This window comes from Sciurus carolinensis, chromosome 12, assembly GCF_902686445.1.
Source record: "Sciurus carolinensis chromosome 12, mSciCar1.2, whole genome shotgun sequence".
NCBI lineage: Eukaryota > Metazoa > Chordata > Mammalia > Rodentia > Sciuridae > Sciurus > Sciurus carolinensis.
The window spans coordinates 15,978,578-15,990,322 of record NC_062224.1 but is presented as its reverse complement, the minus strand read 5'-3'; the positions used below and the strand labels follow the sequence as shown (position 1 = coordinate 15,990,322).

General features: G+C 35.4%; 1 non-coding gene across 1 annotated transcript; it reads left to right on the top strand.

The window, feature by feature from the left end:
- The first annotated feature begins 1,262 nt into the window (after positions 1-1,262).
- Trnaa-cgc (transfer RNA alanine (anticodon CGC)) lies at positions 1,263-1,335 on the top strand. Its single transcript has one exon. It is a non-coding gene; the product is annotated as a tRNA-Ala (tRNA).
- Positions 1,336-11,745: the final 10,410 nt, after the last annotated feature.

Genomic DNA, 11,745 nt, shown 5'->3' with positions numbered 1-11,745 from the left:
AAAATTAATACTCTAATAAATAACAAAATCTTGAAGACAGCAACACATTTCTAGAGACATATGACCTACCCAAATTGAATCAGGAAGACACAGATAGTTAAAGCAGATCAATTTCAAGATGTCATCAAAAGCTTACAAATAAAGAAAAGCCCAGGGTTGGATGGATTCTCAGCTGGGTTCTACCAGACCATCAAAGAAGAACTGACACAAATCCTCCTCAAATTATTCCATGATATAGGAAAGGAGGGAACTCCTCCAAATTCATTCTATGAAGCTAGTATCATCCTGATATCAAAGATAAGACACATCAAGGAAAGAAAATTTCATACCAATATCCCTGATGAAAATAAATTTTAAAAATATTAATAAGATACTGGAAAATTGCATTAAAAAGCACATTAAAAAGATATTGCACCATGATCACGTGTATTTCATCCCAATGTACAAAAATCAATAAATGTAATTCACCACATCAATATACTTAAAGAGAAGAATCATGTGATTATCTCAATAAATACAGAAAAAGCATTTGATAAAATACAGTATATATTCATGTTCAAAACATTAGAAAAACTAGGAATAGAGTAACATACAACAACATTGTAAAAGCTATGTACGTCAAACCCAAAGCCAACATCATTTTAAATGGAGAAAAACTGAAAGCAACTTCTAGAAACTGGAAACTGGAACAAGGCAAAGATGCCCTCTTTCACCACTGCTATTCAACATAGTCCTTGAATTGTCTAGTCAGAGCATTTAGGCAAAAGAAAGAAATTAAAGGGATATGAATATAAAAGGAAGAGCTCAAACTATCTCTGCAAATGACATGATTCTATATTTAGCAGACCCAAAAACCTCCACCAGAAAACTTCTAGATGGCATAAATGAATTCAGTAAAGAAGCAGGGTACAAAATTAGCACCCATAAATCAATTGTGTTCCTATATAACAATAACAAATCAACTGAAAGAGAAATCAGAAAAACCATCCCATTCACAATATCCTCAAAAAGCAAAACAAAACAACAAAAGAGGTGAAAGACCTCTACAACAAAAACTGTAGAACACTAATGAAAGAAGTTGATGAAGAACTTTAGAAGATGGAAGATTTTCCAGGTTCTTTGATAGCAGAATTAATATTGTTAAAATGATCATACATCAAAAGTGCTATACAGATTTCATGCAATTCCTATTAAAATTCTAAAGGTGTTCTTAGAAATAGAAAAAACAGTCATGAAATTCATTTAGAAAAATAAGAGGGGCTGGGGATATAGCTCAGTTGGTAGAGTGCTCGCCTCGCAAGCACAAGATCCTGGGTTCGATCCCCAGTACCCCCAAAAATAAATAAATTAAAAAAAGAGGCCCAGAAGAGTCAAAGGAATCTTCAGTGAGAAAAGACAACACCAGATCTTAAATTATTACACAGAGCTATAGTAACAAAAACAGCCCCGTATTGGCACCAAAACAGGCATGAAGAACAATGGAACAGAATAGAGGACACAGACAAAAATCCACATAAATACGGTTATCTCATACTAGACAAATGTATCAAAAACATACATTAGAGAAAAGACAATCTCTTCAATAATGATGCCAGAAAAACTGGAAATCCATATGTAGTAGAATGAAACTTAATTCCTATCTCTCACCCTTTACAAAACTCAACTCAAAGTGGATCAAAGACCTAGATATTAGACCAGAACCCAGAACCGACTAGAAAAAAATATAGGGCCAACCCTCCAATATGTTGGGTTAGGAACTAACTTCATCAAGAAGACTCCCAAAGTGCAAAAAGTAAAATAAAATAAAATAAACAATAAATGGGATGGCATCAAATTTAAAAATGTCTTCACATCAAAGGAAACAATCAAGAATGTGATGGAATGGAAGAAAATCTTTGCTGCCTGCTCCTCAGATAAGGTGTTAATTTCCAGGATATATGCAGAGATCAGAAAGCTTAAACTGCCCCCAAAAATGACTCTATCAATTAATGGGAAAAGAAACTAAACAGACACTTCTCAAAGAAGAAATAGGAAGGGTAAATGAATACATGAAAAAACGCTCAACATATCTAGCTATTAGAGAAATGCAAATTAATACTCTACTGAGATTCCATCAATCCACTCAGAATGGCAAGTAACAATAAATGTTGGCAAGAATGTGGGGTAAAAGTCAGACTTATAGGTTGCTTGTGGGACTGCAAATTGGCACAACCACTCTGGAAAGCAGTATGGAGATTCTCAAAATTAGAAATGAAAACATCATTGATCCAGTTATCCCACTCCTCAGTATATATCCAAAGGATTTAAAGTCAGCAAACTACAGTGACACAGCCACATCAGTGTTTATAGAAGCATAATTCACAGCTATACTACACAACCAACCTAGGTTCCCAAGAGCAGATGAATAGATAAATAAAATGTGGCATACTGACTCATAAAGAATATGAAATTATGGCATTTGCCAGTAAATGGATGGATCTGGAGAGTATCATGCTAAGTAAAATAAACCAAATCCCAAAAAGAAAGGGTGAATGTTTTCTCTGACATGTAGAATCTAAGCCACAATAAGGGGATGGGGAAGAATAGAAACTCACTGGATTAGGCCAAGGGGACTAAAGGAAAGGGGTGATCTAAATAGGAAAGACAGTAGAATGAATCAGACATAACCCCTTTATGTACATGTATAAATACATGATATAAATCTCAATACTATGTACAGCCATAAGACTAGGATCCTGGTTAGAATATGATATACTCCATGTTTATATAAATATATCAAAATATAATCTACTGTATTATGTAGTTAAAAAGAACACAAAAATTAAAAATTGAAAAAAAGCAGCCTTACCACAACCTTACAGACATTAAATAGATAAGGTCAAACTCTGGCCCACTCTGGCCCCCCAAATTTGACTCTTTAGATGAAATGCATATATTTCTATTAAGTCACATCTACGAAAGCCTTCTAAAGGGGAAATACACTGCTGAGTAGCCCTTCAAGTGAATAAGTTTAATTTATAAATGAAACCTGACAAGGAAAAATTTAGTTTTATTTGTTCTGATACAGAATAGTGGAACAAATAATACAAAATAAAATATACAGAGGGCATAAAACCACACACACGCACACATACAAACCATTAACAATTTCACCATTTAGGGAGTGTAAATTAAAATATTAATGAGATGCTTCAATACACTTTTGAAAGTAATAGAAAAAAATAATATAATGACTAAAATGAAAATGAAAATGTGGGAATAACAAATGGGTTGATGGGATCTTAGGATCTCAAGAAATTCAAAAAGAACTCAAATGACTTCATAAAATTAACAACAACAACAGCAAAACTGAAAGAAAAGTTAGTTCTATGGCTTAACATCCCATTGAACACTGAAAATATCTGTGACTTGAAATCAGGGTAATAGAAAAAATAAAAAATAAAATTAGAGCACAAAAATACATATACATAAAAAGAATAGCATATCACTGAACAATGTCAAGTAGCCAAAATGCATGCAGAGGAGGTACCCAAAGGAAGAGATGTAGAGATTTCTACATACAGGATGCATGTAGGGAAAACATTTCTAAATTTTACATAATGTCAACCACATATAACATTATCTCCATCAACTCCTAGATAAATATAAATAAATCAACATGTAGGAACTTTATAATTCAATTGTTGAAGATGTGTTTCAAATCAATATATTAAAATTAACTAATGTGAATAAAAGGTATATTAGAGACAACAAAACAATGATAAAAATTCCACCTCTTAATCACACATCCAAATCAAAAGACAATAGGCTGGCATCTTTAAAATGCCACAAGAAGGCATTCATCTCTCAACCTAGAATTCAATTTCAAAAATAGAGACATTTTAATTGAACAAATCCTAGGAAATCCATGCCCAGTAGATCTCTTTCCCAAAAGAAATACCACAGGCATTTTCTCAAAAAATACCAGGCTGAGATAACGGATCTACCTGAAAGTATAGAGAACACTAGGAATTTTAATTATATGAGCTTTTTCCTTTTTTATTAACTTTAACTGGGAATGTTTCAAAGCAAAATTAATTAATAAATAAACCATGGAGTTTATAACATATAAGAAGTTAAAATGCATGGTAAAAACAGCACCAGAATAGAAGGCACAGAAGGAAGTACATTGTTTAGCCTTTTTTAAATCTTCTTAAGTTCCAATGTTATTTGAAGGTGGACTGTGACAAGGGAAGGATTCATGTAAGACCTTGTTAAGTCACTGATAACTAAATGTACAGAGTAAAAAAAACATCAATAATTACATTAAATATAAACAAACTAAGCCCTTCAAGTAAAAGGGATGGTTTGACATATTGACTAAACTAGCAAGACTCTAATGCTTACAAGTGTTGCAGTCAGGTTACAAGTTAAAAAAAACAAACAAACAAACAAACAAAAAAAACAGAAACAAAACAGAAAAACCCTCATGTAACCATAAGAAGACTGTATTATTTTCTCAGAAAATAGACCAAGTTATCAAAAGTATCACTGTAGATAAAGAGCAATATTTAGTAATGACAAAGGACCTTTCTACCAAAAAGTGATAAAATAATAAATTTGCTTGCAGTTAATAGCATATCTTTAGAATATATGAAAAAGAAAACAAGACACAACAAAAAGAAGAAATAGACAAATCAGCATCTCTGAGTATAGATTTAAATAGTCCCTCTTCCATAACTAATAGAAGATAAAGTGTTTGTTATTGAAGAAATTGAAGATTTTTAATTGTAGTTTGTAGGGATGAGGCAAAACTGGGCTTCTTTTACTTTTAATCGTCTCTCAGACTGTTGTGCTTTCTTGAATGGTCTTATTTCTACAACTTTATACTTTGCAACATTCATATTTCTTTCTGAAAATTCTGCTCTGGCTTTTACTTTTATTCTAGACCTAGACTCTACCACTGGGTCTATACTGTAGTTTTCTGAAGTCCTTGACTAGTTGGTGTTTATCCTGTAGTATTTTCACACAATGAGATCTTTGGGAAAATATTCACAGAGTTGTTAAAATTCAGATGTGTGGAGTGCCATTTAAATTGACTGAAATTTGTGCCTAGATATAAAATACTAGCTTGTCATCTTTTCCTTGGAGTTTCTTGTAGGTGTTGTTTCAATGATGTCTGACATTGAACTTTGCAGTTTTATAATAAGCTGTTTTTATTTTTTATAAGAGTTTTGATATATTTGCTTGTCTTCTTAAAATACATTTGACTTGAAAGTTCCAATGTTTATTAGAATATAGTTTTGTATTAACGATTCTGAGTCAAATTTCCCTTGTCACAGCTTCTTTTTAATATATGGGTTTACGCTTCTTTTGCTTTAGGAAAGTTTTCTTCAGTTACAGTTTAAATATTTGTTCTATTCCTTTTTTTTTTTAATGTGTAAGGGATAGGACATAAAATTCCTTTTTTTGAGGGATTACTTTTTTTTTTTCTAATTTTTGTTGGACTTTCATGTGTTTCCTTCATTTTATTCTTTTTTTCTACTTACTCTCTGGTTATGGGTTAGATTTTTAATGTACCCTGCAAAACTCATGTTTTGAAAGAATGATCCCTGTTAGGGTGGAGGTTCAGACCTCGGAAACAGATTCTGGATCCCAGCAGGTGGAGGAAGATGCAGGATACAGCTAGCATAGTAGACTTGCTTTGTTCAGAGGAGGCAGCAACCTTTAGCCAGCTTCAGATCCCCACCAGTTTCATTCTATTTTGCCCCCAGACAGTTCTGTTTAGCCCCCTCTTTCCATCGGCCTTTTTACATGCAAGCCAAACAAAGAAGCCACACTGCCAGCAGGTAGCCTCAGTGGGTGCATGCTCCCAAGCAAATGTTTATGTCCTTGAGTACACGCACGAAGTGTTTACGACCTTGACTATACACCAGAACCATAGCCCACCCAAAACCTCAGCAAGAGAGCCTAACTGTAGTCCTCTGAGGCCCACCCAACAACCCCCAATTCCAAAAGGTTCAGAGGTGGGGCTTCTAGGCAGTGGTGATAACTGTGGCCTCATTGTGGATTAATCCGTTTGATTAATTAATGATTTGAATGGGCTACTGGGTGGCACTGTAGGCAAGTTGTGTGTGGTTGGAGGAAATGGGTCACTGAGAGTGTGCCTTTGAGGCTAATAGCTTATTTTTGTCTTCCCAAGTGCACTAGTGTTCTCCCTCTCTCCCTCTCTCTCTCTCCCTCTCTCTTTCTCTCTCCCTCTCTCTCTCTCCATCTCTCCCTCTCTCTCCATCTCTCCCTCTCCCTCCATCTCTCTCTCTCTCTCTCTCTCTCTCTCTCTCTCTCTCTCTCTCTCTCTCTCTCCGGGCTGCAAGGAACTCACACCTTTCTTTCACCACACCCTTCTACCTCACCTCAGGACCAGAACAATGGAGTTTGCCAAGGTGCACTGTTCTGAAACTATGAGCCCAAAATAAACCTTTCCTCCTCTAAATTGTCCTAGTCAGGTATTTTTGTCACAGTGATGAAACACTGGCTCACACACTATCCAAATCCATGTGTCTATTCTACCCCTGGTTCTCCTTGTTATTTAATCCTCATATATTAATTGGGGTTTCCCCCAAATTTCTTTCCTGAGTTACAAATTTTCTTTTTTCTTTCTTTTTCTTTTTTTAAGTTTCTCCGGTTATTTGGTCTATCCTCTGTATATGAATGAATATGTATATGTACTGAGTACATTTACACATTTTACATGAATTTAATACATGTATGTGTATAGGTATATGAACTTCATTAGGATTTTTACTTCATGTTAAAATGTGGGTTATAGTTTTCATCTGGCTTGTACTTACTTTACCAGTAATTTATAAGCAGGAGACTTTTGAGTTTCATTTCACTTTGATCATTCATTTTTATTTTTCTGTGCTTGTCTTTGCTTTGCTGCGTTATTCTGCATGAGCTGGGTTTTCAGAAAACTACTAGGGGTCAGAATCAGGACATTCTTGCTGCAGCAAGGGCTCGTCCCTCACACTCTGTCCCACTTGGGGTAGCTTCATCTTGTCTTCTGACTCCCATAAGTACCTGACTCAGGAGAACTTCTTTGACTGGTGCAGACACTGTCCATAGTGACTGAGTCATTAAGACATATATTTTCTGCTGGAACTTTCTGAGAAACACCAACTCTGGGTTTATCAGTGTACTTTCTCTGCCTTTTCCCTCTACCCTGCTTATTGGCTTGTCCATGTGCCCTCACATTTAGAGGAAATAATCACAATTGATTTCTATGATTATCTTTGACTCTTTATAATAATATTTTGTTTATTTGCAATATGTGCATAAAATACTATCAGAGAGGGTTTCTATGAGGTTGAAGTTCTGATTCGTTTAAAAAAAAAAAAAAACTTAGAAAAATACTGGACCAGATCCAAGGTGGCAGACTAGAGGGAGGCTGCATTTCTTATCTCTCCATAACTTGGGTTTCAAGCAGAGGAAAATCTGTTTCTCTGTGAAGCAGTCTTTGCTGATCATTGATCTCCTGCTGTTTACCCCATTTGTCCACCTCCATCACCCACAGTCTGCTAGCATATTGATTACTTTTTGATTAATCACTCACTGACTGCAGTCTATCATCCTCCATTTGTCCTTTTGCTGGCCTCTTGCTGCCCATCACCTGCCTTTCACCTACCCATCACCCACCAACTAAGGTTCACCTGCTGAGTGTGCCAGCAGATCACCAGCTGCCTGCTGCTGCCTGGAAGTCCACTGTCAGAGTCCCTGCAGGTTTGGTTACACATGACTGCCGCCATTTTGGGACAACTGCCAGGAACTACAGGACCCCAGGCAGACTGACCATGTCCTCCCTCCAAGATCCTTCAGCCCGACCAAACACACCCTGCCTCCAGGACTCCCAGCCCGACTAACTGTACCCCACACAGACTCTGTGCCCAAACCCGCGCTGCAGCTCCCCATTTGCCCAAATGTTTGGCAAAAGCCAAACACGTTGGCAAAAGCCAGTGCAGTCATCTTAGATTATTGTGGAAGCAGAAACTGCCATCGTTAGGTGGGGTCAATACCATCCTGAGATGCTTGCTGGAGACTGGAGGCTACTGAATACTGGGAGATTTGAACAGTATATGACTGTTATAGTGTAGACTTTTTTTTCTCCTTTTTGAAAATTCTTGTTTTTATTTCTTTATTTTTCTCACTCTCTCTATTTTCCTTTGTTTACCTATTTCCTCAGAGTCTCTTTCTCCCTTTTCTCATGCTAAAAACCAACTTCTTTTGATTCCACTTTCACTCTTCCTACGATCTAGTACTTCTATATACTATTTTCTTATCCCATTAACAGTTACATCCTATACCCCTTCCATCCTCTTTGCCCATCATTAGAAACTGTAGATCTCATTGCAAATCTATTTGTTATACTGTAGATAATAATTGAACTCATCCTCTCTGTTATTATGGTAATATTGTTAACATGGTCAGAGGGGCTATATGTCTTAGGGCTGCATTATGCATCACTTACTGCTAACATTGATCTCCTCCTTAAAGAAGAGGTTTTGGAAACCTGCAGGGTCACTATAAGCCTATGCAGGGAAACTGCAATACCCCAGATCTGCACTGCTAGAGGGGAAGATACATGAACAACATGAAAAAGCAAGGGAAGAAAATGATACAAACAAACCAAGATTCTATATTAATAGAATCCAATGACAGCATGGTAGAAGAAATATCAGAAAAGAAGTTCAGAACATACTTAACTAATATGATCCTCAAAGCAAAGGATGAGATAAGAGAACAAATGCAGGCAATGAATGATCACTCCAATAAATAGTTATAAGAGCAACTGCAGGAAGCAAAAGATCATTCAACAAAGAGATAGAGATTCTGAAAACAAAACAAAAAACCAGAAATCCTTGAATGAAGGAAACAATAAACCAAATTAAAAACTCAATGTAAAGCATCACCAACAGACTAGACCACTTGGAAGACAAAACCTCAGACAATGAAGAAAAAAATATTTAATCTTGAAAATAAAGTTAACCAAACAGAAAGGATGGTAAAAAATCATGAAAAGAACTTTCAAGAGCTATGGGATAGCATGAAAAGACCAAATTTAAGAATTATCAAGATTGAGGAAGGCACAAAAATACAAACAAAAGAAATGAATAATATTCAATGAAATAATATCAGAAAATTTCCCAAACCTGAAGAATGAAATGGAAAATCACCTACAAGAGGCTTACTGAACACCAAATGCACAAAATTACAACAGATCCACACCAAGGAACATTATAATGAAAATGCCTAACATCCAAAATAAAGACAGAATTTAAAAACTGTGAGAGTGGACTGGGGATGTAGCTCAGTTGGTAGAGTGCTTGCCTTGTAAGTGCAAGGCCCTGGGTTTCAATCCCCACCTCTGAAAAAAAAAAAAAAAAAAAAAAAAAAAAGACTGTGAGAGGAGAGCATCAGATTACATATAGGGGGAAATCAGTGTGGATATCAGATGATTTCTCAGCCCAGACATTAAAAGCTAGAAGGACCTGGAACAACATATTTCAAGCTCTGAAAGAACATGCTTGCCAACCAAGAATCTTACCCCCAGCAAAACTAACATTCAGATTTGAAGATTAAATAATATTCTTCCATGATAAGCAAAAGTTAAAAGAATATACAGATAGAAAGCCTACCCTACAGACCATTCTCAGCAAAATATTCCATGAGCAGGAAATGGAAAACAACAATGTAAGTCAGCAAAGGGAGGAATTATCATAAAAGAAAAGTCAAGCAAAGGAGAAATCAAGTCAAGTTAAAAACTAAAAATAAGTTAAAATGACTGGGAATACAAATCATATCTCAATAATAATCCTGAAAGTTTGTGGTCTAAACTCATCAATCAAAAGACATAGACTGGCAGATTGGATTAAAAAGCAAGACGCAACAATATGCTGCCTTCAGGAGATTCATCTCATAGAAAAAGACATCCACAGACTAAAGGTGAAAGGATGGGAAAAAACATACCACGCACAAAGACTCAGTAAAAGAGCGGGTTTTCAATCCTTAGATCAGATAAAGTGGACTTCAAGCCAAAATCAGTCAGAAGGGATAAAGAAGGACATTTCATACTGCTTAAGGGAACCTAAATCAGGAAGACATAATGATCATAAATATTTATGCCCTAAACAATGGCGCATCCATGTACATCAAACAGATCCTTCTCAATTCCAGGAACCAAATAGACCACAACACAATAATTCTGGGTGACTTTAACACACCACTGTCAGAATGCATGAGAAAATGCTTTCCCCTCCAGAGTCCTATCAATAGAGTATGTTAGCTAACTTTGAATTTTTGCCAATGGAGAGAGAGAAAACAGACTTTCATTCACAGTTTTAACTTACATGAGAGAGAGAAAACAGACTTTCATTCACAGTTTTAACTTACATTTCTCTTTTTTAATTAGTGAAGTTAACTATCTTGTCATTTATTAATAGCAAATTTTATTTCCTTTTTCTATGTTTCAAAAGTGTTAAGAGTTTGTCTTAAGAAGATATATTACATATTAAGAAGGATAGCTCTTGGTGATACGAGCTGTAAATATCTCCGTTAGTTGTCTGTTTTTAAAAGTTTGTTTATGATGCTTCTTTCCATAAAAAAGTTGATTTTTATGTAACAAAAAGTACCAGAGAAATAATTTGTGACTTAGTGATTTTGAGTCATAAAATGTTAGACAGTTCTTGCTAACTCCAGATTTGGAAAAAAAAAAATTTTTTTTCAAGTTTTCTTCTTATTTAATGTTTGTGTTATTTAAAAATATCTTTGGTACATATGGAATTTATCATGGTCTATGAGGTAAGGCAGGAATATTACTTTACTTATCCCTATAACATTTACTGACTACTTCTTTTTCCCAGTGATTCTAGATGATGTCCTCTTTATACATTCAATTTCTATATGTATCTGAGCATGCTTACATCTGGGCATTCTGTTTTGCAAATAGACCAGTATAATATACTAAAATTATTTAGGCTTTTAAAAATGCTTTAATGTGTTTTAGTGCTGGTCCCACTTCTATGTTTATTTTTTTTTTCACTAAATTTAGCATCCGGTGATATAGCTTAAAATTGTTAAGTTTTCATTGAGATTTTGTTAAATTTACAAATTAATTTACACAATAATATGATCCTTCTATTTGTAGAAAGGTTATTTTTTTGCTTCACTGGTATTTCAATTTTTATTTTTAATAGCTCTCACATTTTTATTGACACACATATTAATATATTTTTTCTTATTGCTATATACAAAATCTTTTCTTCCTTTAAATTTGCAAAGGATTATTTGAATATATGAGAAAAAAGAAAGAGCAAAATACTGGATCATAAGAAGCACTATTTAAATATTTCTTCCATCAAAACAAATACACCAGATCCCCGCCCCCTCCACTTCTTTCCTTTATGTTGCTCTTGATTTTTTGGGTCTGGCTTAATTTACTTAGCGTGATGGTCTTTGTTGGGGGCTATGCCATGTGGACAGCGCCGGGATGGCACCTGGCAGCCAGCCAGAGGTTGCTTTGATCACATCAGCGGTGAGGAGGGTGGTTAACATAAGCACACCCAGGTGATTTGTCATTGGCCATATCCAACTAAGTCTGCGCACACAACAAGTGCACAGGTGTTCCCGAGTGCTCCTGATCGTGCCTGCTCGTTTTGACCTTTACCATGATCGGGCAGCTGGCTCCTCACCTAATCTTCGCATAATTGGCGT